Genomic DNA, 24,515 nt, shown 5'->3' with positions numbered 1-24,515 from the left:
AGCTAAAATAATTTGTTTATTAAGGCTGTAGTTTGCGGTGCACTGCATCGTACTGAGATGTGTTTGGTTTTCTTAATGAGCTACACAAATATCAGAAAGACATTTTTGACTGATCCAGAGCAGTTGTACATATTTGTAAATGTATACCTCAGCACAGTGCTCAGGGGGAACTTCCAACAAAGAGGACAACCATGCTCAAAAATGAAATGCACATAAAGCATCCATCCATCCATCCATTTTCTTCCGTTGATCCGATGTCTGGTCGCAAAACTCATTAAAAACATCCGATCTGTGGTGATTAATTAGCTGACCTTTAAGTTCACACCGTACTAGTTTTACTACTCAGCTAACAGTGACAAGTACATGATGCAGGCTGTTATAGTTAGTGAGAATATCAGACCTTGCCCAAAAGATTTGTGTGTCTGCAACTAGTGATGCGTGCTCTCTGCCACTTTGAGAATTGATATAATGAACTTCTGTTTAAAAAGAATTGTCTATTTAAATACTGTTGTTCATGTTACTCTACGATGGGTTGGTACATGTAATTATGCTACTGATAAGCAACATATGCCAAGATAGGCATTGCCCAGTGCAATAAATAAGGGGGTGTGAAAACGTATATTTAAAAAAAAAAAAAAAAAAAGGGGCGAAGGGGCACATCTAGGGCAGGCCAAAAAGTCTATGTCCCACCATTCTTTTATACTGTACCTGCCTACAAACCACATATCATAGGGACCTTTATTTTGATTAAAATTACATTTTAAAAAATGAATAGAGGAATCAGATGTCAAACAAATAAAAATGTAATTTAAAAAATGAATGGAGGAATCAGATTTCAAACACATTAAATGTCCAATTCAAATCTGAGAAGATTTTGGTTTCATGTATGGTTTAACCTCAAATTTCTCTTCATCACAATATGAAAACAGAATGAAATACAAGCAATCAGTAGCTAACCATAGCATTTGAATACCTTTCATGACGAACTGCTTGATTGTTACTGAGGATGTGCACACTCAAGTTGTCCACAATGTTTGTTTTTAACAGCCTCCTTTTTGTCTCATTCTCTCCTACATTTTGATTGCATCAGGACATAAGGATATTTTTGTTGTTGATGCATCCTGATGATTTCAAATGCGTATTTACTTGTTACCATTTATGCTCATGCAGGTGAGGTCTGCTCCTTTGTTTGCCCACACATATATTCATGAGTGTGTTAACAGCTGAGTATGTTTGCTTTTGGTGGATTAGACTGCGGCACAACAGGCTCACATATTTAAAAGAGGAAGGATTTTATGAAACAGGAAGTGACTCAGTCCCCCGTTGAATTTTGTATTTCCTACTGTTGCCACAGAAATGTGGCATTGTCATAGGAACAGGTTCCGGTGTGAGTGCTGAGGTTCACGTTCCTGCAAAAGTAGAGATTCTCATTAAAAATAGTTAAGTGGTTGTATGTAAACATCCACTCTGCATTCATTATCCAACCTTGATGTTCTGGAATGTTTCAGTGGTATATGTTACTACCTTTTTATAATGCAAATTGGAGAGTCAACATACAACAAATGCGTTGCATTCTCCAGAGAAGAATATTTTAAAAATGTCCTCCCAACTTCTTAGTGACATGGCTTTTCCAGCACACACCCACACATGTCAGATCACACACTATGAAATCAACATGTCACGATGGAAGATTTTGGCCGCCTGCACACGTATTTTCTTTCAGCTGACTGTAAATGTTTTCCCCTCTGTCTCACTGCATATACTGGAACATCTAAATTCAAATGCTTAAATTGTGCAATTTAAAGTCCATCAAAAATTTTTGGGAAAATCATTTATAAAGAAAGTGTTGTTAGACTTACTAGTACAAGCATGTTTTGTTTGGATTATTTTTGATGATACCACCACAGACCTTTGATTTTAAAGGGGTCGTTTGCAGTTTTAAGACCGCTACCAAGATTTTAATGTAGTCTTACTTCATTAGTCCCTCCCCCCCTCACCTCAGGTCTTACCAAAAACATGCCTCTCACTGACATGCACAATCGAACGAGCATTATCAAACATGGACATTAATAATGGCATGCAGTTATGAAAGTACGTAGTTGTGATAGTCACAGAGAAACAACCACAGAGAGAGAATATATATATACATATATATATATATATATATATATATATATATATATATATATATATATATACACACACACACACACACACATATAGTGGGTATGGAAAGTATTCAGACCCCCTTTAAATTTTTCACTGTTTCTTATATTGCAGCCATTTGCTAAAATCATTAAAGTTCATTTTTTTCCTCATTAATGTACACACAGCACCCCATATTGACAGAAAAAAACTGAATTGTTGAAATTTTTGCATATTTATTAAAAAAGAAAAACTGAAATATCACACAGCCATAAGTATTCAGACCCTTTACTCAGTATTTAATAGAAGCACCCTTTGCAGCTAATACAGCCATGAGTCTTTTGGGAATGATGCAGTATTTCACACCTGGATTTGGGGATCCTCTGCCATTCCTCCTTGCAGATCCTCTCCAGTTCTGTCAGGTTGGATGGTGAACATTGGTGGACAGCCATTTTTAGGTCTCTCCAGAGATGCTCAATTGGGTTTAAGTCAGGGCTCTGGCTGGCCCATTCAAAAACAGTCATGGAGTTGTTCTGAAGCAACTCCTTCGTTATTTTAGCTGTGTGCTTAGGGTCATTGTCTTGTTGGAAGGTGAATCCTCGGCCCAGTCTGAGGTCCAGAGCACTCTGGAGAAGGTTTTTGTCCATATATGTGTTTTCCTTAGTTATTATGCATTTTATGGCTGGTGCGATTTATAATCCGGAGCGTTTTATAGTCTGGAAAATACGGTACTGCATTCATCTTTCCTTTGATTGCAACAAGTCTCCCTGTCCCTGCAGCCGAAAAACACTCCCACAGCATGATGCTGCCACCACCATGCTTCACTCTTGGGACTTTATTGGAACGGTGATGAGCAGTGCCTGGTTTTCTCCACACATGCCACTTTGAATTAAGGCCAAAAAGTTCTATCTTGGTCTCATCAGAATAGAGAATCGTATTTCTCACCATCTTGGAGTCCTTCAGGTGTTTTTTTTTTCTTCAGAAAACTCCATGCGGTCTTTCATGTGTCTTGCACTGAGGAGAGGCTTCCGTCAGGCTACTCTGCCATAAAGCCCCGACTGGTGGAGGACTGCAATGATGGTTGACTTTCTAGAACTTTCTCCCATCTCCCGACTGCATCTCTGGAGATCAGCCACAGTAATCTTTGGGTTCTTCTTCACCTCTCTCACCAAGGCTCTTCTCCCCCGATTGCTCAGTTTGGCCGGACGGCCAGCTCGGGGAAGGGTTCTGGTCGTCCCAAACGTCTTTCATTTCAGGATTATGGAGGCCACTGTGCTCTTAGGAACCTTAAGTGCAGCAGAACCTTGGCCAGATCTGTGCCTTGCCACAATTCTGTCTCTGAGCTCTTCAGGCAGTTCCTTTGACCTCATGATTCTCATTTGCTCTGACATGCACTGTGAGCCCTAAGGTCTTATATAGATGGATGTGTGGCTTTCCTAATCAAGTCAAATCAGAATAATCAAACAGCTGGACTCCAATGAAAGTGTAGAACCATTTCAAGGATAATCAGAAGAAATGAACAGCACCCGCGTTAAATATATGAGTGTCACAGGGTTTGAATACTTATGGGTGTGTGATATTTCAGTTTTTCTTTTTGAATAAATCTGCAACAATTTCAACAATTCTGTTTTTTTTTCCTGTCAATATGTCGTGCTGTGTGTACATTCATGAGAAAAAAAAACTTCTGTACAACTGAAGTGTGGTGGGAATGTAATGTAAATGTAAATTATAAAAGTCTGTAGGACGAGAGTGTGAGTGAGGGGTTACCCAAGCAATTCGCATATTCATGAGTTATTTGTCGTAATAAGTGAGTGGCCCCACACCCAGCGAAAGAGTCCCAGGGGTGTGTGCCTGCGGACACATGCAAGTGAGTTGACACCGTTTCGCATGCACAGAGACTGACAGAATTGTCCTGTAATTGCTGTGCCTGCACCACGGAGGCTGAGGACCCCACCCAATGAGTTGTGGGGCGGGATTGGGCCCAGGGGTCCACTCGAGAGCAGCCTGGTGGACGGGACATGTCCCACAGCGAGGCCCCCTGACAACTGGCCACCCGGAGGAGGCCCTACCCTGTGTATCAGTGCCCCCCCCCCCCCCGAGTGGTGTGGTGCATTAAAATCTGGAGAGGCCAGTGAGCTTGAGAGGAGGGGGGGGGGGGGTCAGCGCTGCCAGGCCAGCTGCTAAAGTGTTTTCTCTACAGTGTTTTGATCAATTATATCAAATTCTGACATGGTAATAGAGTTTTTCCTGGGTGGCTTCAGAGGTAGCATCATTTTATCATTCTGCTGATTTGTGCTGATATTTAACCTGATGGATTGTATTTTTTCACTAAAATAAGCACATTCATTGCATTTATCTGCGGTTAGAAGTTCTGGAACTATCTGATTCGGAGGCGTTGTGACCAACCACAGCAAACAGAGTATGAGTATTGTTGAAATTCTTACTGATGATTTTGGCAAAGTGTTGCTGTCTAGCCCTGACTAACTTGGTTAAAATTACAAAGACTTTGTCTGTAGATGTCATAGTCAATTTGGATTGACCTCCAGGAGAGCATTGGTGGTGTGACGGTGGATTCGCCCATGTTCTGTGGGTGCTCGGGCCTGCTTCCTCCTCTTTTCTCTGTTCCTTGCGTCCCGCTGCAGTCACCTCCTCCTCTTCTTGGGGGCTGGGGGTGGTCCCCTGCGGGCTGTGGGGCCTGGTTGGGAAAGGGGGGTCCACCTCCCACACTCGGGGGCGGGTAGTGGTTGCTGGCTGGAATGTGGGAGGAATCCTGGGGTCGGTGCTGCTGGGGCTGGGTAGGGCGGCCCTCTTTGTCTGTGGTTGTCCTGCTTGATGGGCCTGGCCTGCAGGAGCCATGCCTTTTAATCACTAACCTAGCGCACATTCACACCACTAGCGCACACTCACTGCCACAAATTTTTTTCACTTGTCACATCTGGGCACAGACATATCCAGGGTTTCCTGGGGGGCTGGTGTGGGGTTGGGAGAATGCGGGTGCCGGACCAGGTTTCAGTACTGTTCCCGGTCCAGGCGTCCTGCCCCTCCGCCCTGCCTGCCCTCCAGGATTTTAATGCATCACACACACTCATGCCCAATTCTTTTAATGCACCACATACACTCATCTCTGGGGGGCGTTGGTTCTTTGGTGGGGGATTTGGCCTAAAAAAATTATGAAGTCCCACTGGATTAATTTGGGCAATCTGCTCATGTTGGTGTTAACACCTGCGTGCTGACAGCTGCATCGTGGTTGACCGCTTGTGGAATGAAAGGAATGCCTCTTGCAGGTGCACAGCAGGGTGTGTGAGCACACCAACTTGTGAGCTAAAGGAATGAACTGTGGCTCTTTCATGATTGTAACATTACTTCTGGTGTGTTTTTGGAGCAGAGAAATCATTCATGGCTCGAGTTAAGGGATTAGGATTAGGATTTTTTTTAATTGTCATGAACACAGTTTTACTGGCATTGTTTGAAATTAGTTTGACGGCAGTCATTTGTCTCCTTTAATTTCCTAATCACAGTTATGCTGTACGTCATTGCATACCTTGTGTGCATTTTTTTTCTTTTGCCCAGGTTTTTACCTGTCAAACATATCCCTATCTATTTTTCCCTTCTAATCATTACGGTATTTTTTCGCAATTAATGACTATTATTTATTCAAGCTATAAATATCCAAAATCAGAATCAAATACTGACAGTCACAAAGGATTAGGTTACTCTTCTAAAGGCTTCCTTTATCCCATCCTTAGTAATTTTCCCTTCTCATTACGGTAATGAAACCATGTCAACATTACATTTTATTATGTGCAACAACAGCAGCAAAAAACATTGGTCTTTTGATTCTTTTTCGAGTCAGATTTTGAATGCAGTTGTACATGTTGTCATTATTGATAAGTGTGTGCTGTTGTTAACACATTCAGTTACTCTTAAAATGTATTTACTCGTGACGAATTAGTGTTTTGCCTGGATTCTTTTTGCACCTCTTTCATTTCCTATTGTGAAGCAAAGCTTCTCTTAAATCACCCAGTAAGCAGCTTTCCACCCCCCCCCATTGAGGACATGTTCTACATTGATTGAAATAAATAACCATTGCAACAAACGGCCTGATAAAAACAGGAGCAGATAATGAAACAGGGTGTCCCAAGTATTGTAAGTACTGAGTACTGAATAGTTTAAAAATGTTCATTTATTAATTAATTTTAAAAAATAATTTCTAAATTTTGCATACTATATTTTTGTTATTCTCATCTTCATCTTCAAATGTGGCCAATAGGATACATAGAGTACAACTACTTGGTAGTTAAATACAACTGTGAAAAAAGGAGATTTGATACATTAGGGCTGGGCGATATGGCTGAAAGGTTTATCACATTACAGTAAGATATCAGTCGATATAGGTAATTATGTTTTTTTCTTTTTTTTAACCTATTCAAATTTAGGACCTGGAGGAAAAAAAAGTGTGAATTTAGATACTTTTATTTCAAAATGTCATCTTTAACCTTGAAAAAGAGGTCAACACAACTATTATCCCTGATTTAATAAATGTTTTAAAGTAATTTATTCACTAGACTAGTGTCCCCCAGAACTGGCTGGTCTAGTGATACTGAATTAGAGCTGTCACTATAGAATCTTTTTAGAATCGATTATCCTGTAGATATTACATAAAGTACCTGAGTAATCGCCGCCAACCGCACCCCCCCAAGAAGAAATATATTTTTTAATGAGGGGGTGGACTTCTAGCCTTAAACTGCATATGCTGGTACTGAGTGGATGGTATAAACTCTGTACAGAATTTGAGACAACAAAATAAGCCTTTGCTAAATGGTTAGCATTTGTGATTAGCATTAGCGTGCTAGCGATGACCATTTTAGGTTAAGAAAAACAAACAAACTACCATTAGGGCCACTCATACATGTTATATGTACATTACATATCTAATAGTGTCTTTAAAAATCACTTACAGACGGTCCTCTATCGTTTTTGGCAATGTTTTTCATGGGGCCAACAGTGCGGTAAACATGAACAGTGACGAAATGGTTCCGGGGGGCGCAAAAGGGTTCCGCGCGGCGCAAATATGCTTTTATTAATATTTCTTATTGCCTTGAGGCAGAAATTTTTGCATCCACTAATTTTTAGGGTCGACTTAGCCGAGTTAGACAATTATTTTTTTCCCACAGCTCTATACCAAATTGATTATTTTAACCTTTTTTGTAATCAGGTGTGTTGACAGTTGAATATACAGATTAGGACTACACCCCCTGAAAGAAAAGGTTTACAGTGACTTCATTTACAAGCATAATTGCTGAACTACGCCTATTGGGGAACTCCTCCTCTATTCGCGGTTATTTAAACAACACACAACTAAAATGTATTATGTGTGGCTAACAAGTGCATCACGGTGACATGGAAATCTGACTCGCCTCCTATTGTTGAGGGATGGTCTTCTGAGATGAACAGTTGTGTCCCCCTGGAAAAAATTACTGTTGCCTTTTTTAAAATTTGGCAGCCATATTTGGACCATATCTGCGCGGCACCCACATCTACTTGTGGCCAACTTCAAACTAAAAGCTCCATATATTACTACATTGGACATCAATGCCATTTCAAGCTTTTATTTTGAAGTTGGGCACGGAGTTGGGCCAGCCCTGAATGAAGCCTTAACCATACGTTCGCTCCCTGGTGGCAGGGTGACTAGGTTGCGGGCACTGCTGCAAATGAAGCACTTTTCATATGCAGCAGTGCGGTTTAAAAGTAAAAAAATCGCATACAATCAGGCTCATTTAATCGTGGCAGTCAAAATTGCAATCACGATAAAAATTTTATAATTGTGCAGCCCTACTATCGCGATACATATTGATATTGATTTACTGCCCAGCCCTATTACAACCCCAATTCCAATGAAGTTGGGACGTTGTGTTAAACAAAAATAAAATCAGAATACAATGATTTGCAAATCATGTTTGACCTATATTTAATTGAATACACTACAAAGACAAGATATTTAATGATCAAACTGATCAACTTTATTGTTTTTAGCAAATGATCATTAACTTAGAATTTTATGGCTGCAACATGTTCCAAAAAAGTTGGGACAGGTGGCAAAAAAGACTGAGAAAGTTGGGGAATGCTCATCAAACACTTGTTTGGAACATCCCACAGGTGAACAGGCTAATTGGGAACAGGTGGGTGCCATGATTGGGTATAAAAGGAGCTTCCCTGAATTGTTCAGTCATTCACAAGCAAAGATGGGGCGAGGTTCACCTCTTTGTGAACAAGTGAAATAGTAACAGTAAAATAGTTGAACAGTTTAAGGACAATGTTCCTCAACGTACAATTGCAAGGAATTTAGGGATTTCATCATCTATGGTCCATAATATCATCAAAAGGTTCAGAGAATCTGGAGAAAACCAACATTGAATGCCCGTGACCTTCGATCCCTCAGGCGGTACTGCATCAAAAACTGACATCAATGTGTAAAGGATATCACAACATGGGCTCAGGCATACTTCAGAAAACCAATGTCAGTAAATACAGTTCGGCGCTACATCCGTAAGTGCAACTTAAAACTCTACTATGTAAAGCAAAACCCATTTATCAACAACACCCAGAAACGCCGCCGGCTTCTCTGGACCCGAGCTCATCTAAGATGGCCTGATGCAAAGTGGAAAAGTGTTCTGTGGTCCGACGAGTCCACATTTCAAATAGTTTTTGGAAATTGTGGACGTCGTCTACTCCTGGCCAAAGAGGAAAAGAACCATCTGGACTGTTATAGACGCAAAGTTCAAAAGCCAGCATCTGTGATGGTATGGGGCTGTGTTAGTGCCAATGGCATGGGTAACTTGCACATCTGTGAAGGCCCCATTAATGGTGAAAGGTACATACAGGTTTTGGAGAAACATATGCTGCCATCCAAGCAACGTCTTTTTCATGGACGCCCCTGCTTATTTCAGCAAGTCAATGCCAAACCACATTCTGCACGTGTTACAACAGCGTGGCTTCGTAGTAAAAGAGTGTGGGTACTAGACTGGCCTGCCTGCACTACAGACCTGTCTCCCATTGAAAATGTGTGGCGCATTATGAAGCGTAAAATACGACAACGGAGACCCCGGACTGTTGAACAGCTGCAGCTGTACATCAAGCAAGAATGGGAAAGAATTCCACCTAAAAAGCTTCAACAATTAGTTTCCTCAGTTCCCAAACGTTTATTGAATGTTGTTAAAAGAAAAGGTCATGTAACACAGTGGTAAACATGACCCTGTCCCAGCTTTTTTGGAACATGTTGCAGCCATAAAATTCTAAGTTAATGATTATGTGCTAAAAACAATAAAGTTGATCAGTTTGAACATTGAATATCTTGTCTTTGTAGTGTATTCAATTAAATATAGGTCAAACATCAAAGCACTCAGTGCAATCTGCTTTTGAGAGGTGTTGTATAAATAGATGTATCGTTATGGCTTCTTTTCCTTGACACCATCTAATGTGTGATGGTCAGAGCGTTGCACTAATGCAGTGGTTCTTAACCTGGGTTCGATCGAACCCAAGGGGTTTGAGTATGTCTCAAAGATTCGGCGGAGGACAAGACACACACAGTTTGTGCTTGCGTCCGTCCGTTCTTCTAGCCGTAAAAGTCTTTTCACACTGCATTTAGCTGGGTTAAACGCATTTATTGCATACAGTATGCGCTGAGAGGGTGTAATGATGGAACACCGTGTCGTGTTGGATATCGATGCTCAAGGTGGGTGTTTGCTGTCATGCGCCTTGAGTTGAAATCTTCAACTTGAGAGCGTCGTCAGTGTGGCGTCAGACAGCGCATCTAATAAGAGAAGGGTTGGCGGAGTGATTTCCGAATGTTAACAGCAATACAGAGATATAAATAGAAGCCTTAGTAGATACACCAGCATGCTGAAGCCGCCCGGCTAAGCGACATGCCTACGTGGCGGCCACGTTGGTGGGGGAAAATTTCCATCAAACGCAATGCATGGACATTGTAAGTACATATGTGCTTGCTCATTCCTCAACTGATTTTTATGAGGTTTATGTCCTTTGTCAATGTCATAGCATGTGCCATTAATACAGAACATTTGAAAAAGAACCCCAAAAATATTCTTACCTGCGAAAGTTTATTTACAGTTCTCTTGTTGTGATTGGACGGTGTTGCATGCAAGACAGGACAATGTGCAGGCATCCTTAGGCCTGTGATGATAATTAATGTTCAGTTGATAAAATGGAGGCGATACTTTTTCAAGACTTGATAAATTGTCGTCATTGGGGTGAGCCGGCGTGTGGATCACACAGTGAGCTGACAGAGTTGGGTTAGGTTAGTTGTCATTAGCCGCTCGTGGGCTCATGGAAGGCCGGCGGATCAGTACACCCTTGTCTGTTTTAGCTCCATCCAAAACTCCACAGCCTTGCTCCATGTGCAGCGTGTAGATTCACACAACAGACACTAAAGGGAAAGTTAACGCTTTGTTGTGTTGGCTAGACCGCGAGCTAACTAGCTAGCCTGCGAGCTAACTAGCTAGCCTGCGAGCTAACGAGTTAAGGAACAAAACAGGAACATTAACCGTTTATTAAGCATAACATCAGTGGCACACATTATTCAGCCAGTAGTTGACTACAGAGAATGTCAACGTATATTTGATTGACAGGTGAATCTTGAGTGGACCAACCACACAGTAGCCGGGTTTACAAGAAGACTTTTTGTCATTCAGACTGAAATCATTCCGATTGAAGATCTCTGGTCAACTGTTTTCATCGGAATGTGATCTATTCCAATCGGGTCTATACATGATGTGCACTACATTTAATCGGAAAAAAGCCGTGTGAAATGCCCACTTCGTCGTGAACGTCATGTCATTTATCAAATGTTTTTTTTTAATACGTTTTAAAAAAACACTTGATGAAAGCAACTTATAAGTAGTTAAAAACAAAATCTCCGTTGCAAACAAGCTTCTTCGGGAGCTGCCATATTTACGCTGTGTGTAAAAATGACGTTACCGCACATTTACGTCGAGATCAAGCATGCGCAGACGGAGCTTTTCCTGGTTCTATTACAGATGGCGAAAATTTACTTCTGATCCGTTGGCAAAAGGAATATTCCACCCCTGTGAAACAAAATGAAATTCCATTTGGATTCGGCGTGTTTATTCCGATTGAGGTGTTTATATGGAGCATTTTCATTCGGTTTGGGCTTCTAAACCAATTATAATCAGAGTAGATAAAAATTAATCAAATCTGAATAGACAGCTCCATGTAAACCAGGCTAGCCTTGCAGCTCTTTATTCTTTATTTCTGACCCAGGAGGATCCATATCATAAAAGGAAAAAAAAAAGAAAATATAATACTGGCGGGCCTTATTTTTCATGATTTCAGAGGCATTAAGAAAAAAAACAATATTGTCATTTATCGTGATGGGTTTAGGAAAATATATCGTCTTAAAAAAATATCGTGACAAGCCTAGGCATCCTTATTATTTTGAGTGTGCATTCCACAAACATGGAATGTGCTGACACTTTTCCCCTACAAGCTTAGTGTCGCCGTAGGCACGCAGGTCAAAGGGGCATGTTGTATTTACCTATCTACGTCTATGACAACAATAAACCAACAAGCGAAAAAAGCCTCAAAGCTACTTCAACCACTTCTAAATATGGGCCATCTTGCGCGGGATGTATCTTGGCAAACAATTCCTTGTGAGAATTGCATACAAAAAAAAAGGAACTGGCTTTGTAGTGAAAATGATATTGGCACTTGCGAACAACAGCGAACTTCACATTCATTTACAGTAAATTTTCAATACATTGAATTATGTTTTTGTGTGTAATTCATGTTTTTTTGGTTTTGTTCTTCGAACACATTTATTTAGAGTGAAACTGATGCATGGTCCACTTTGTACACATTTAAAATATACAGTGGCACCTCGATTTAACAGACCTCCGATTTAACCCATATAAGAAGTAATGGACTGTCTGGGCAGTACATGTCCAAAAAATAGTTTTTGCAGTTGTCACTTATAACGGCGTTGATAAACTCTGTTAGTTCCAGAATTGGCCGCTGTTGTTTACTGGTGCTGTGGCGCAATATAGGCAGAGACTGGGTCATTTCAGGGTCACAGATATACAATATGACTACATCCAGCCAACAGACAAGCCCATGGCTACGTGGTGGCCATGTTGAATGTGGCAACCTTCCTATCAAAGGAAATGTATTGACATATGACTGCTGATGATGTGGAATGTGGCAACATTTCCATGCAATGCATTGACATGGCGGCCATGGTGGCAGGAGTTCTATCTATCATCGCATAGAGCTCTGCACAGAGAGAGCACACACAGCGGCAGTGTTTAAGAGGAATGTGACCCACAAGTCTCTGGAGTCCTGAACATGCTATTTTTGGTACAGTAAAAGTTTTCTTGTCAAGCCGTTTGTCTATAGCGACAGATTTGGAATTAGGATGAACACTAATTCCTCGCGGCTAATGAAAGCGACCCGATTTTCACCACCAATTAAGCACACCAGCATGGTAAATTTGTATAAAATGTAAACATTTTCAACCTACTTTCTATTATTTACAGTAACTTTGTACTGTGTTCGGTGTTTTAGGCCACAAAAAAAGTACAAAACAATTTTGTACTGTACAGTAATATGGGTGCAAATGGCCACAAAAAAGTGCTTCAATATAACGGACACACCTATTAGTCCGTTAAATTGAGGTTCCTCGCTATACCCATTTTGAATTTGAAATAAACCATATTTTATATTTCCAAATATGAAGGGTTCTGTGAATGTGCACATTAAACTTGCAGGGTTCAGTACCTCCAACAAGGTTAAGTAGCACTGCACTAATGTTTATGAAAGAAATTTGGGATTGCCAATATTATTCATCGTATAGCCAGATTGTTATAGTGCTTCAATTGAAATTGACACAGAAATATGAGTGTGGTTCGACACAATTATCTTATTGAATGAGTAAATATACACGTATGAACAAAAGACTTGCGCAACAAGCCAATGAAAGGTGGAAAGAGAATAATACAGTACTAGGCTTTACACGATAACGATTTTTGGGGCCGATCACCGATCAGCGAGTTTAAAAAAACAGATACCGATCACCGATCCGATCACAACATGGAGCAATGTGTCTATTTACATGTCTTGTTCATTTATTGTACATACTTGTGTCCTGTATACTGTATCCATCCATCCATTTTCTGTACAGCTTATCCTCACAAGGGTTGCGGGCGTGCTGGAGCCGTCCCACCTCAAATTATTCTCTAGCATTTTAGACAAAAGTTAAAACACAAATGAACTCTAGGGAACATTCAAGGATTGGCCACTGACATAAGTTTAGGTCAAATCAACATTACAACTGACAGAAATAATGGGTGCTAACGTACTGTAATTAAATTACTTTATTGCAATTACTTTAATAAATACTGTTAATGACATGCTTACTCTAACGTTCTCACTGTCCCAGCTATATGGACGGGTGTTGTCCAGAATTTGAGTCCGTTTGACGCGTTGCTTGAACGCGGCATGCTCCTCGTGTACATTCTTCAGGTGCTCGATCAAATTTGTGTTGAAGCATTTAGATGACGTTCCCCACGACGTACTTCAGTTGTGCACAGACTGCAAATAACAACTTATGAAATGATCGGCATTCAGCCGATCAGCATAAAATACTAATTATCGGCCGATACTGATAACACCGATCAGATCGGTGTAAAGTCTATACAGTACCCTGTTTTGACTTTGTCACATACGGTCACATTAAAACTAGTAAGGGTATTACATACCACTTTTTTTCAGACCAATACCAGTACAAGTATTCACTGGAATACTCACCGATACTGATACCAGGTATCGACGCCAGTAGTACTTTCGATACATAAAATTTAAATTAATAAAATTACATCCATCCATCCATCCATTTTCTGAGCCGCTTCTCCTCACTAGGGTCGCGGGGGTGCTGGAGCCTATCCCAGCTGTCATCGGGCAGGAGGCGGGGTACACCCTGAACTGGTTGCCAGCCAATCGCAGGGCACATAGGAACAAACAACCATTCGCACTCACAGTCATGCCTACGGGCAATTTAGAGTCTCCAATTCATGCATGTTTTTGGGATGTGGGAGGAAACCGGAGTGCCCGGAGAAAACCCACGCAGGCACGGGGAGAACATGCAAACTCCACACAGGCGGGGACGGGGATTGAACCCCGCACCTCAGAACTGTGAGGCTGACGCTCTAACCAGTCGGCCACCGTGCCGCCTCTAATAAAATTACATACAGTATAAATATGAACAAAGACCTTTTTTTCCTGACACAAGATGCTTTGCCGATATGTCAAACCGTCGCAGTGTAGCATCGCGGAGGACTTAACTCAGATTTGTTTGCCCTAAGTATCGGTGGTAACGGCAGCCTTCACGACCACCTGATACCTTGAAATAAGCCCGGTATCGGTCTGACCTGGTATCTGTACTCGCCCATCCTTAAAAACTAGGGATGTCACGGTACAAGCTTTTCAGTTCTGATCCGATAGCAATATTGTAGCCTTGAGTATTGGCCGATATTGATCCAATACGATATCATCACAAATTATACATATGTTTACTTATTTATTTATTTTTGTCTGAGTTTGCTGTCACATTTCTGTCAGCCAATTATATATTACTCGTGCACTCACTGTAGTAGTCTCGCCACGCTGCACTATTTGCATATCTGTTGTTGACCAATACTGGCCACTCATGCCAGAGTAGCATCTGCTCCATTTGCACACTGATTGAGGAGTATCTGCAACATTTGCACAACCAACATTGTCCCAGATTATCGCACTACTCGTTTGAAGTCTCGGCGCCCTTTGCATAATGGTCATTGCACCGGACTATTGCTATATTTTTCATTCGACCTGCTCTAAGTGCTAGAGGACTCTGCATCTTTTTGCACAATTGTCCAAAAAAATAAAATAAATTGTACCGGCATTACCAGATAACTAGCAACCCTTTATTGCTCAGTGCCTGTTTTCGTCAATGTCTTTATGTCTCAAAAGTGTTCTCTGTCAATTGACTGTCTGTTGTTGTACTAGAGCGGCTCCAATTACCGGAGACAAATTCCTTGTGTGTTTTTTGGACATACTTGGGAAATAAAGATGATTCTGATTTTGTAGTATGTAGTAATAGGAAAGAATGAGTCGCAATCCTGATTCAATCGCAAGTCTGCATGAAAAAACGTATCACTAATCATAATCTTCACATTTGAATGAAAATTAATCTAAGTACCTGTTTTATTTTGACAAGAGCTTCAATGCACCGGAGTCATGCGGCAACTTCCTTTGTTTACTTCTGCTGCCATTTTGACTTACTGCACATGCACAGTTGTACAGTACCCACTAACTATATGGATCACAGAGCCATTGCCCCAAACCTATTTGCATGAACTGGCTAATTATTTAAGCCCTATGTTTATTATATTGCCAGTAAGCAGTGGTGTAGAACTTCACAGCATCATGCAAACTAATGTCAATTATGGTTTACACTTCTCGGCAACGTGACAAGATTTACCAAAAATGACAGTCTGTCAAAATGCTGAGTCTCTTTAGAACGGCTACTTCAACCTGTGTGCAATGCAGCAACAATTTTCGGATAAGGGGTTCCAAAGAAATAGATTTTTTTGGTGTGGCCTTTTTGGGGAAGTTTTTGTGTAACATCTGCGATTTGAAAGGCTGGTCAAAAAGTGCCTTTAAATGAGAGTAAAACAATAAAAAAAAAATTCTTCAACATATCTCCTCAACCGTATTGTTTCATCTGCTATTCGAGAAACCCTTCTCCGATTGGTTGACAAGTTTCAATTCATATATCCACCAAGTGCTTACGGGCCAAAATTCCGAGACTGACACATCAAAATTACCATGACGTTTCTGACGGCATCTTTTGCCCAGCAAACTCTGCATAAGTAGCACAATAGGAACATTAATGGTGAGAAAGGCAGTGTGGGCAGTAGGATAGGTCATTTTCGTGACTGTATTTATTTGAGGATTTTAGAGGCCATTTAAATGCTCATTGCATGCCCATCCATCCATTTTCTGAGCCGCTTCTCCTCACAAGGGTCGCGGGGGTGCTGGAGCCCATCCCAGCTATCATCGGGCAGGAGGCGGGGTACACCCTGAACTGGTTGCCAGCCAATCGCAGGGCACAAACAAACAAACAACCATCCGCACTCACAGTCACACCTACGGGCAATTTAGAGTCTCCAATTAATGGATGTTTTTGGGATGTGGGAGGAAACCGGAGTGCCCGGAGAAAACCCACGCAGGTACGGGGAGAACATGCAAACTCCACACAGGCGGGGACGGGGATTGAACCCGGGTCCTCAGAACTGTGAGGCTGACGCTCTAACCAGTCGTCCACCGTGCCGCGCTCATTGCATGTTTTCTAGAAAATTCCTCAAAGATGGCACCACTTGTCAAGTTGGTGCTGTGCACTTTTGCAGCACTTGAATCATTACCTCTCTGACAATGTCAAAAACTGTGTATCATTATGTGTACTTTCTGTCTGGTGAGTGTCTGTTGTAACTAAGTGAATGTAAACATGGCTAAAGAATGAAAAGAATTTGGGCTGTACATCGCATGGTGTTTCATCAGTCTCAGGGGAGACAGGTCTGTGATCCATGTGATCAGCTAGTGGCTACTGTACAACTGCGCATGCAAGTCAAAATGGTGGCAGAAGTACACAAAGGAAGTTTCCCGTATGGCTCCGCGACATTGCAGTGCTTGTCAAAGTAAAATATGAACTTTGATTTGTTTTCATTTGAATGCAAAAATGAATTTGTGACTTTTTTCAAGCTTACTCGCGAGTGAATCTGAATTGTGACTCGTTCTTTCCTTGCACTAATAAATGCTGTCTGTAAAATTAGCAAGAGTCATCATCAGATTTACCAATGTCATGTAATTGTTTCATTCATTATCTGAGTTTTCCTTTGAAGCACATTCCATAATCAGATGTTTATCTCTAAAAGCAGTTTCTCTGCAGTGGTAGACAAGTAAGCAAAAAGCTACTAAACAAGTCAGTTTTCCCTCTTCCTGTCTTGAGATGGAAACAAAAGATGTCTTCTGTCTATAGCCAATCGTACTTTGTTAGCATTTGCCATTACCATGGCAACCCCACATTTTAAAAACTGCAAAAAGTCCATATTTGTGCTATTTAGAAAGAAGTGCATGTTTGCAACTGTTGATTTGTACTTGCCACAGTAACTTGAATGTAAATTACACCTGACAACTGAATGGAAGGCCAGGAGCAAAATATCAAGTAATTACTGGTATTCCTAACTTCTGCTTTAATTTGGCATGGTTACCAGTTATAACACAGCATGTCACTACTTATATATGTTCATTAAAGTGGGAATAAAGGGACGTATAATACAGTGGGCTTTTTTATAAACTTGCTGTTGTATCAAACAAGCCCATCTCAACGTTAGTATGAACTCACATTAACAGGTCAAGTTGACAATAAACAAAAATTCTCTCTAATCCAACATGCTCAGATAAATGTTTTAGATTATACCTTTTTGGAGCTTAATGTCAATCACAATTTCCAACAGCATTGTCAGCTAGATGACAACTCTTATTCAACACACTCCAAAACAAGAAATTGAATCCTGGTACTTGGTTTGGTGCAAAGCATCCTGATAGACTTTCTTTCCACATTATATTTACATTTTTACAGAATTGCCATGTTCTCAGTGTGAGCCTCCACCGCAATACAAACCCAGTTTCCTCCTCAAGATCAGGTCATTTACTTGTAATTTCCTGTTTTCAAACTGTGTCCAAATACTCTTGTGAATTGCCGCTCCTGAACTGCATGTTATGAAACGCCAGACCAGCCTTTATGGTGCTGTGAAAAAGAATAAAACACTACATTGCCACAAGTATTCGCTAACCTGCCATGACTCTATGATTTTTAACTTATATCCCATTCTAAATCCATATGGTTTAATATGATGTTGGTCTACCCTTTGCAGCTATTACAGCTTCAACTCTTGTGGGAAGACTTTCAAAAAGGTTTAGGAGTTTAGGATATGGTAATTTTTGCTCATTTTCCCAGGAGCATATCTGTGATAATTACTGCATCGACTTATCGTTCATTAAATAAAAGTGACATTGTCATTGTTGTGGTGATTCGGCGTCCGGATCCAGTGAGCTGACAGAGTTGGACGGTTTGGGCGTTAGCCGCTAGTGGGCTCATGGTATGCCGACGGACTGGTACACTCTTGCCGGTGTTGGCGCCGTCCAATACGCCACAGCCTTGCCATGTGCAGCGCATAGATTCACGCAACAAAAACACTTAAGGGAAAGTTAACACTTTGTTGTGTTGGGTGGACCGCGAGCTAACTAACTTGCCTGCAAACTAGCAAGTTAAGGAGTTAAACAGCTCGCTCTACTGTATGGGAAGGTTAACTGTTTATTAAGCATAACCTCAGTGACACACGTTATTCAGCCAGTATTTGACTACAGCGAAGGTCAACCTATAGTGGGTACGGAAAGACCCCCTTCAATTTGACTTGAGTTCGTTGTCACATTTCTGTGGGGCCAATTATGTATTACTCGTGCACTCACTCTAGTTGTCTCGCCATGCTGCACTATTTGCATATACTGGCCACTCATGCCAGAGTAGCATCTGCTCCATTTGCAGACTGATTGAGGAGTATCTGTAACATTTGCACAACCATTGTCCCAGATTATCGCACTACTCTCACTTTAAACCGCATACACTCCTTGAAGTCTCAGCCCCCTTTGCACAATGGTCATTGCACCGGACTATTGCAATATTAGTCATTCGAACTGCTCTAAGTGCTAGAGGACTCTGCATCTTTTTGCACAATTGTTTTTTGTCAATGTCTTTATGTCTCCAAAGTGTTCTGTAAATTGACTGTCTGTTGTACTAGAGCGGCTCTAACTACCGGAGACAAATTCCTTGTGTGTTTTGGACATACTTGGCAAATAAAGATGATTCTGATTCTGAATTTTTCACTCTTTGTTATATTGCAGCCATTTGTTAAAATCATTTGTTTTCCTCATTAATTTTCAGGTCTTTCCAGAGATGCTCAATTGGGTTAAAGTCACGGCTCTGGCTGGGCCATTCAAAAACACGGAGTTGTTCTGAAGCCACTCCTTTGGTATTTTAGCTGTGTGCCTAGGGTCATTGTCTTTTTTGAAGGTGACCCTTCGGCCCAGTCTGAGGTTCTGAGCACTCTGGAGAAGGTTTTCGTCCAGGATATCCCTGTACTTGGCCGCATTCATCTTCTCTTCGATTGCATCCAGTCTCCCTGTCCCTGCAGCTGAAAAACACCCGCAGAGCATGATGTTGCCACCACCATGCTTCACTGTTGGGACTGAATTGGACAGGTGATGAGCAGTGCCTGGTTTTCTTCACACATGCCACTTAGAATTAAGGCTAACAATTTCGATCTTGTCTGTCCCCACTATCATCGGACAGGATGCGGGGGTACACCCTGAACTGGTTGCCAGCCAATCGCAGGGCACATACAAACAAACAACCAGTCGCACTCACATTCACACAATTTAGAGTTGTCAATTAACCTACCATGCATGTTTTTGGGATGTGGGAGGAAATCGGAGTGCCCGGAGAAAACCCACGCAGGCACGGGGAGAACATGCAAACTCCACACAGGCGGGGCCGGGGATTGAACCCCGCTCCTCAGAACTGTGAGGCAGACGCTCTAACCAGTTGTCCATCGTGCCGGCCTCATCAGACCAGAGAATCTTATTTCTCACCATTTTGGAGTCCTTCAGGTGTTTTTTAAATTTTTTTTTAGAAAACTCCATTCGGGCTTTCATGTGTCTTGCACTGGGGAGAGGCTTCCGTCGGGCCACTCTGCCATAAAGCCCCGACTGGTGGAGGGCTGCAATGATGGTTGACTTTCTAGAACTTTCTCCCATCTCCCGACTGCATCTCTGCAGCTCAGCTACAGTGATCTTTGGGTTCTTCTTTACCTCTCTCACCAAGGCTCTTCTTCCCCAATTGCTCAGTTTGGCCGGACGGCCAGCTCTAGGAAGGGTTCTGGTCGTCCCAAACGTCTTCCATTTCAGGATTATGCAGGCCACGGTTCTCTTGGGAACCTTAAGTGGAGCAGAATTTTTTTTTGTACACAATTCTGTCTCTGAGCTCTTCAGGCAGTTCCTTTGACCTCATGATTCTCATTTGCTCTGACATTCACTGTGAGGTGCCTACTGAGCGAACAGCTCTGTGGATGATGCAGTCAACATGGGACTGCACTTCATCATAGAACACTTCGACAGTGCAGGGACCTACGCGAGGATCCTGTTCGTGGACTTCAGCTCAGCGTTCAACACCATCATCCCTGAACTCCTTTCATCCAAGCTTCTCCAGCTCAGCGTCTCACCTGCCATCTGCCAGTGGATTTACAGCTTTCTGATGGGCAGGACACAGCAGGTGAGGCTGGGGAAGGCCACCTCCTCCACATGCAGCATCAGCACTGGGGCTGGTTGTGTCCTCTCTCCGCTGCTCTTCTCTCTCTACACGAATGACTGCACCTCAGCGCACCCGGCTGTCAAACTCCTGAAGTTTGCAGGTGACACCACTGTTATCAGCCTCATCAAAGACGGTGACGAGTCTGCATATCGACAGGAAGCGGAGCGGCTGGAGCTGTGGTGCGGCCGACACAACCTGGAGCTGAACACGCTCAAGACCGTAGAGAAGATCGTGGACTTCAGGAGGCATCCTCCGCCACAGCTGCCCCACACGTTGTCCAGCTGCCTTGTGTCAACCGTCGAGACCTTCAAGTTCCTAGGAATTACAGTCTTTCAGTACCTGAAGTGGGCGACCAACATCAACTCCGTCCTCAAAAGGGCCCAGCAGATGATGTACTTCCTGCGGCGTCTGAGAAAGCACAGCCTCCCACCGGAGCTGCTGAGACAGTTCTACACAGCGGTCATCGAATCAGTCCTGTGTTTTTCCATCACAGTCTGGTTTGGTGCTGCTACAAAAAAGGACAAACTCCGACTGCAACGGACAATCAAAACTGCTGAAAGTATTGTCGGTACCCCCCTACCCACCCTTGAGGACTTGCACGCTGCCAGAACTAAGACAAGGGCGTGCAAAATCCTCTCGGACCCTCCAGATCACCACACCAGGTCTTCCAGCTCCTTCCCTCAGGAATGCGCTACCGATCAATGCAAACTAGAACTAGCAGACATTCCAACAGCTTCTTCCCTCTTGCAATCGACTTCTTAAACACCTAACCTACAATTCCATTACAACATGCTGGCAATTTTTTGACTTGAGTTCGTTGTCACATTTCTGTGGGCCAATTATATATTACTCGTTCACTCACTGTACTAGTCTCGTCACACTGCACTATTTGCACATCTGTTGTTGACCAATACTGGCCACTCATGCCAGAGTAGCATCTGCTCCATTTGCACACTGATTGAGGAGTATCTGCAACATTTGCACAACCAACATTGTCCCAGATTATCGCACTACTCGCTTGAAGTCTCGGCGCCCTTTGCATAATGGTCATTGCACCGGACTATTGAAATATTAGTTATTCGAACTGCTCTAAGTGCTAGAGTACGGAAGCGTATTGCATTCACTTGGATAAAAAAAAAAAAAAACTCCTGTTTTTCTGAGTAATTTTTTGGAGGGCTTTGTTTTTCGGACTATTTTTTTCTGTTTTTCGGACTACTTTTTTTTCCGCCTGTTTTTCTGACTATTTTTTTTTCTGTTTTTCGGACTAATTTTTTCCACCTGTTTTTCTGACTATTTATTTCTGTTTTTCGGACCAAAAATTTTTCCACCTGTTTTTCTGACTTTTTTTCTGTTTTTCGGACAAATTTTTTCCCCACCTGTTTTTCTGACTAATTTTTTTTCTGAGTTATCGGTACACATCGAACTCACGCGAGAACCTGCGAACTACAAGTGACTCTTTGCGGAATCCGTAGTAAGCAACATGACCGGCTTATTCAGTTTGATCAAGTTTTATTTTGATATGGGTTTAAGACACTGGGAGATACTCCTGTCTTTGAGTCACATAGATGGTATTGTTATTAGTTTGTCGACATTACGCAGGCACCTGCGGACTTTGCGTTTGTTCAGGAGGAAAGCCCATTCAGATCTGCTCGATACAGCAATGTTTGTCCAGAATCAGTTGGACAGATATGGTATGCTCCATGGATACAAGATGATGCATTTAAAATGCATTCAGGCTGGCTACGTGGTGACTCAAGAGACGATCAGGAGACTGATGAAAATACTGGACCCGCACGGTGTGCAACTGAGGCGCCGGGGGTGTTCTCGTGAATTGGCTGTCTGTGTAATCTGCAGCAAAACAATTAGACGTAACAAAATTTGGTGACTATTAGTATTTGCTTATTATGTCATCTCTCAAACATATAAACAGATCAGATCAACTACTGTATTTTTAGGTATTTGAATGCCATGTCACTCTACATTTATGTTAAAATGCAGTTGTCATTAAACTTTCAGCAAATGAAGCATACTTATGAATATATTTTAATATAGCAAGTTCTTTACTTGAGTTTGCACATATTTAATACCCGTAACATTTAACAATGCAAGCATGGAAAAGAAACATGTCCAATTTAAAGATTGCAGGTTGAAACATATCATGTCTCACAGAGCAGGACTCTTGAACTACATGACTAAACAGGTAACACATAATCTGTTTGCAAAACAAACATAAAATCCCAAACCACCTTGTACCAGACTCACAAACACTGTCGTATTAACATTTGACATGAGGTAGAGATTCAAATTCTATTATAACAGCAAAAATACAATGGTGTTTCTAACGTGTAAACATTCCCATCCATCCTAGACTGATAACAAAAGTGAATTGTTGAAAGGGTAGAAAGAACATTTTCAATCAATCTGTGCTTGTGTGAGTTATTGTTTCTTGCATTACTTACACAGACCCTAAGCTAACAAAATATTCTCCTTATATGCTATAGCCCACATTCACAGTCTAAACAATCATGGCTGGCTGAATGGGGAACAGAAAAATGTGTATGTGAACATCAGTAACTTACTCTTATGCTATGTCCATTGCATGAGTGTTGCTGGACAATATTGCCTCCATTTCAGCTCGAAGCTCAGGATAGCTACTGTAAGTTGATGGCAGCTCCACTGTTGGGCCACAAGTAAGGGCAATTGGCCGCCGTGCTAGCCCTTCCAAAGAGGTGAAAGTGATTTGAATTTCTTTTACACAGATAACATCCGACCCAGTCAGAAATCTCATCAGCTTCCGGAGACTTATTTCATCCAATCCCCTTATGTACTGATGTAAAAATCGCAAACTTTGGTTCTCTGCTGAAGTAGCTGGAAAAGCTGTTATCATTTTAATCACCTTTCGTGTTGTCGGTTTAATGTCCTCATACAGCTTCTTCATATCCTCTACATTAGGGAAAAACGTCCTGAGTGTTGGTCCTGCAACCTCTGCAATATTATCCAATGCATATTTTGGATGCTGGATGATTTGCTTGTGGGCAACCTGGATAAGCACAGCTCTCAAGTTATCTTGTGTCGGTACTGTTCTTACTCCCATGCGATCCATAAGATCAAGAAACTCTTCCTCATCATCGCCGATAACAGCTTCTTGCAAAGCAGTGGACAAAAGATGACGCTCAGATTGACTAAGATACAACATCAGGGAGTCAAACAGTAAATCAGATGAAACGGAGTGTTCACCAAATATGATGGCTGCCGTAAAGGCTTGTGCCAGCCGAAATGGAAAATACCCATGGTCGTTCAGTCCCTTGGCCAATATCCTGCCAACAGATTTCCATTCTTCCTCTTGCCATTTCGGGGAGAGCGATGGCACCCTCACATCTGCACCTTCTGCTGCATAGTCTAGGAATTCTGTCCAGAAGGCAGCGTATACATCCCTAGACACACCATCAGCATCTGCCCCCATTTCATCGATAAAGCTGTATTTCACAGAGTTTGTCATCACTGCTTCATCCTTGAATTGGGTAATAAGTTCATCTAAGAGAGTTACTCGGTGAAGTTTCACAGTCACATGTAAAAGTTCAAAGGAAGGACTTGGTGGTCTACCAAAAGCTGTCTCAGCATCATTAGGAGTTGAGGTGTAAGTGGGGATGTTTAGTTGTTCGTCTTCTATTGCAAGGTTTGGATCATGTAAGAGTGTATAATCAAGATCACCTAAAAATGGACCCCCTGTCAAAGGACCAAAACTGACCTCTGATGTATTACACAAAGACGTAAAATCAATAATCTGAACAGCTGCAGTGCTCAGCTCATCATCTTCCGTTGTGTGTATTTGACTTATTTCACTGCTATGTCTTTTCCACGTCAGCTGCGCCAC

The 24,515-nt window shown here is 41.9% G+C and overlaps 1 protein-coding gene across 1 annotated transcript in view; it reads left to right on the top strand.

Moving 5' to 3' along the window:
* The window catches only part of iqgap1 (IQ motif containing GTPase activating protein 1), a 106,457-nt gene that overhangs the window by 1,952 nt on the left and 79,990 nt on the right, over positions 1-24,515 (top strand). The gene's annotated exons all lie outside the window — the stretch shown is intronic.

This window comes from Phyllopteryx taeniolatus, unplaced genomic scaffold (genome assembly GCF_024500385.1).
Source record: "Phyllopteryx taeniolatus isolate TA_2022b unplaced genomic scaffold, UOR_Ptae_1.2 contig_24, whole genome shotgun sequence".
Lineage (NCBI taxonomy): Eukaryota > Metazoa > Chordata > Actinopteri > Syngnathiformes > Syngnathidae > Phyllopteryx > Phyllopteryx taeniolatus.
This window is presented reverse-complemented; position numbering and strand designations above follow the sequence as displayed.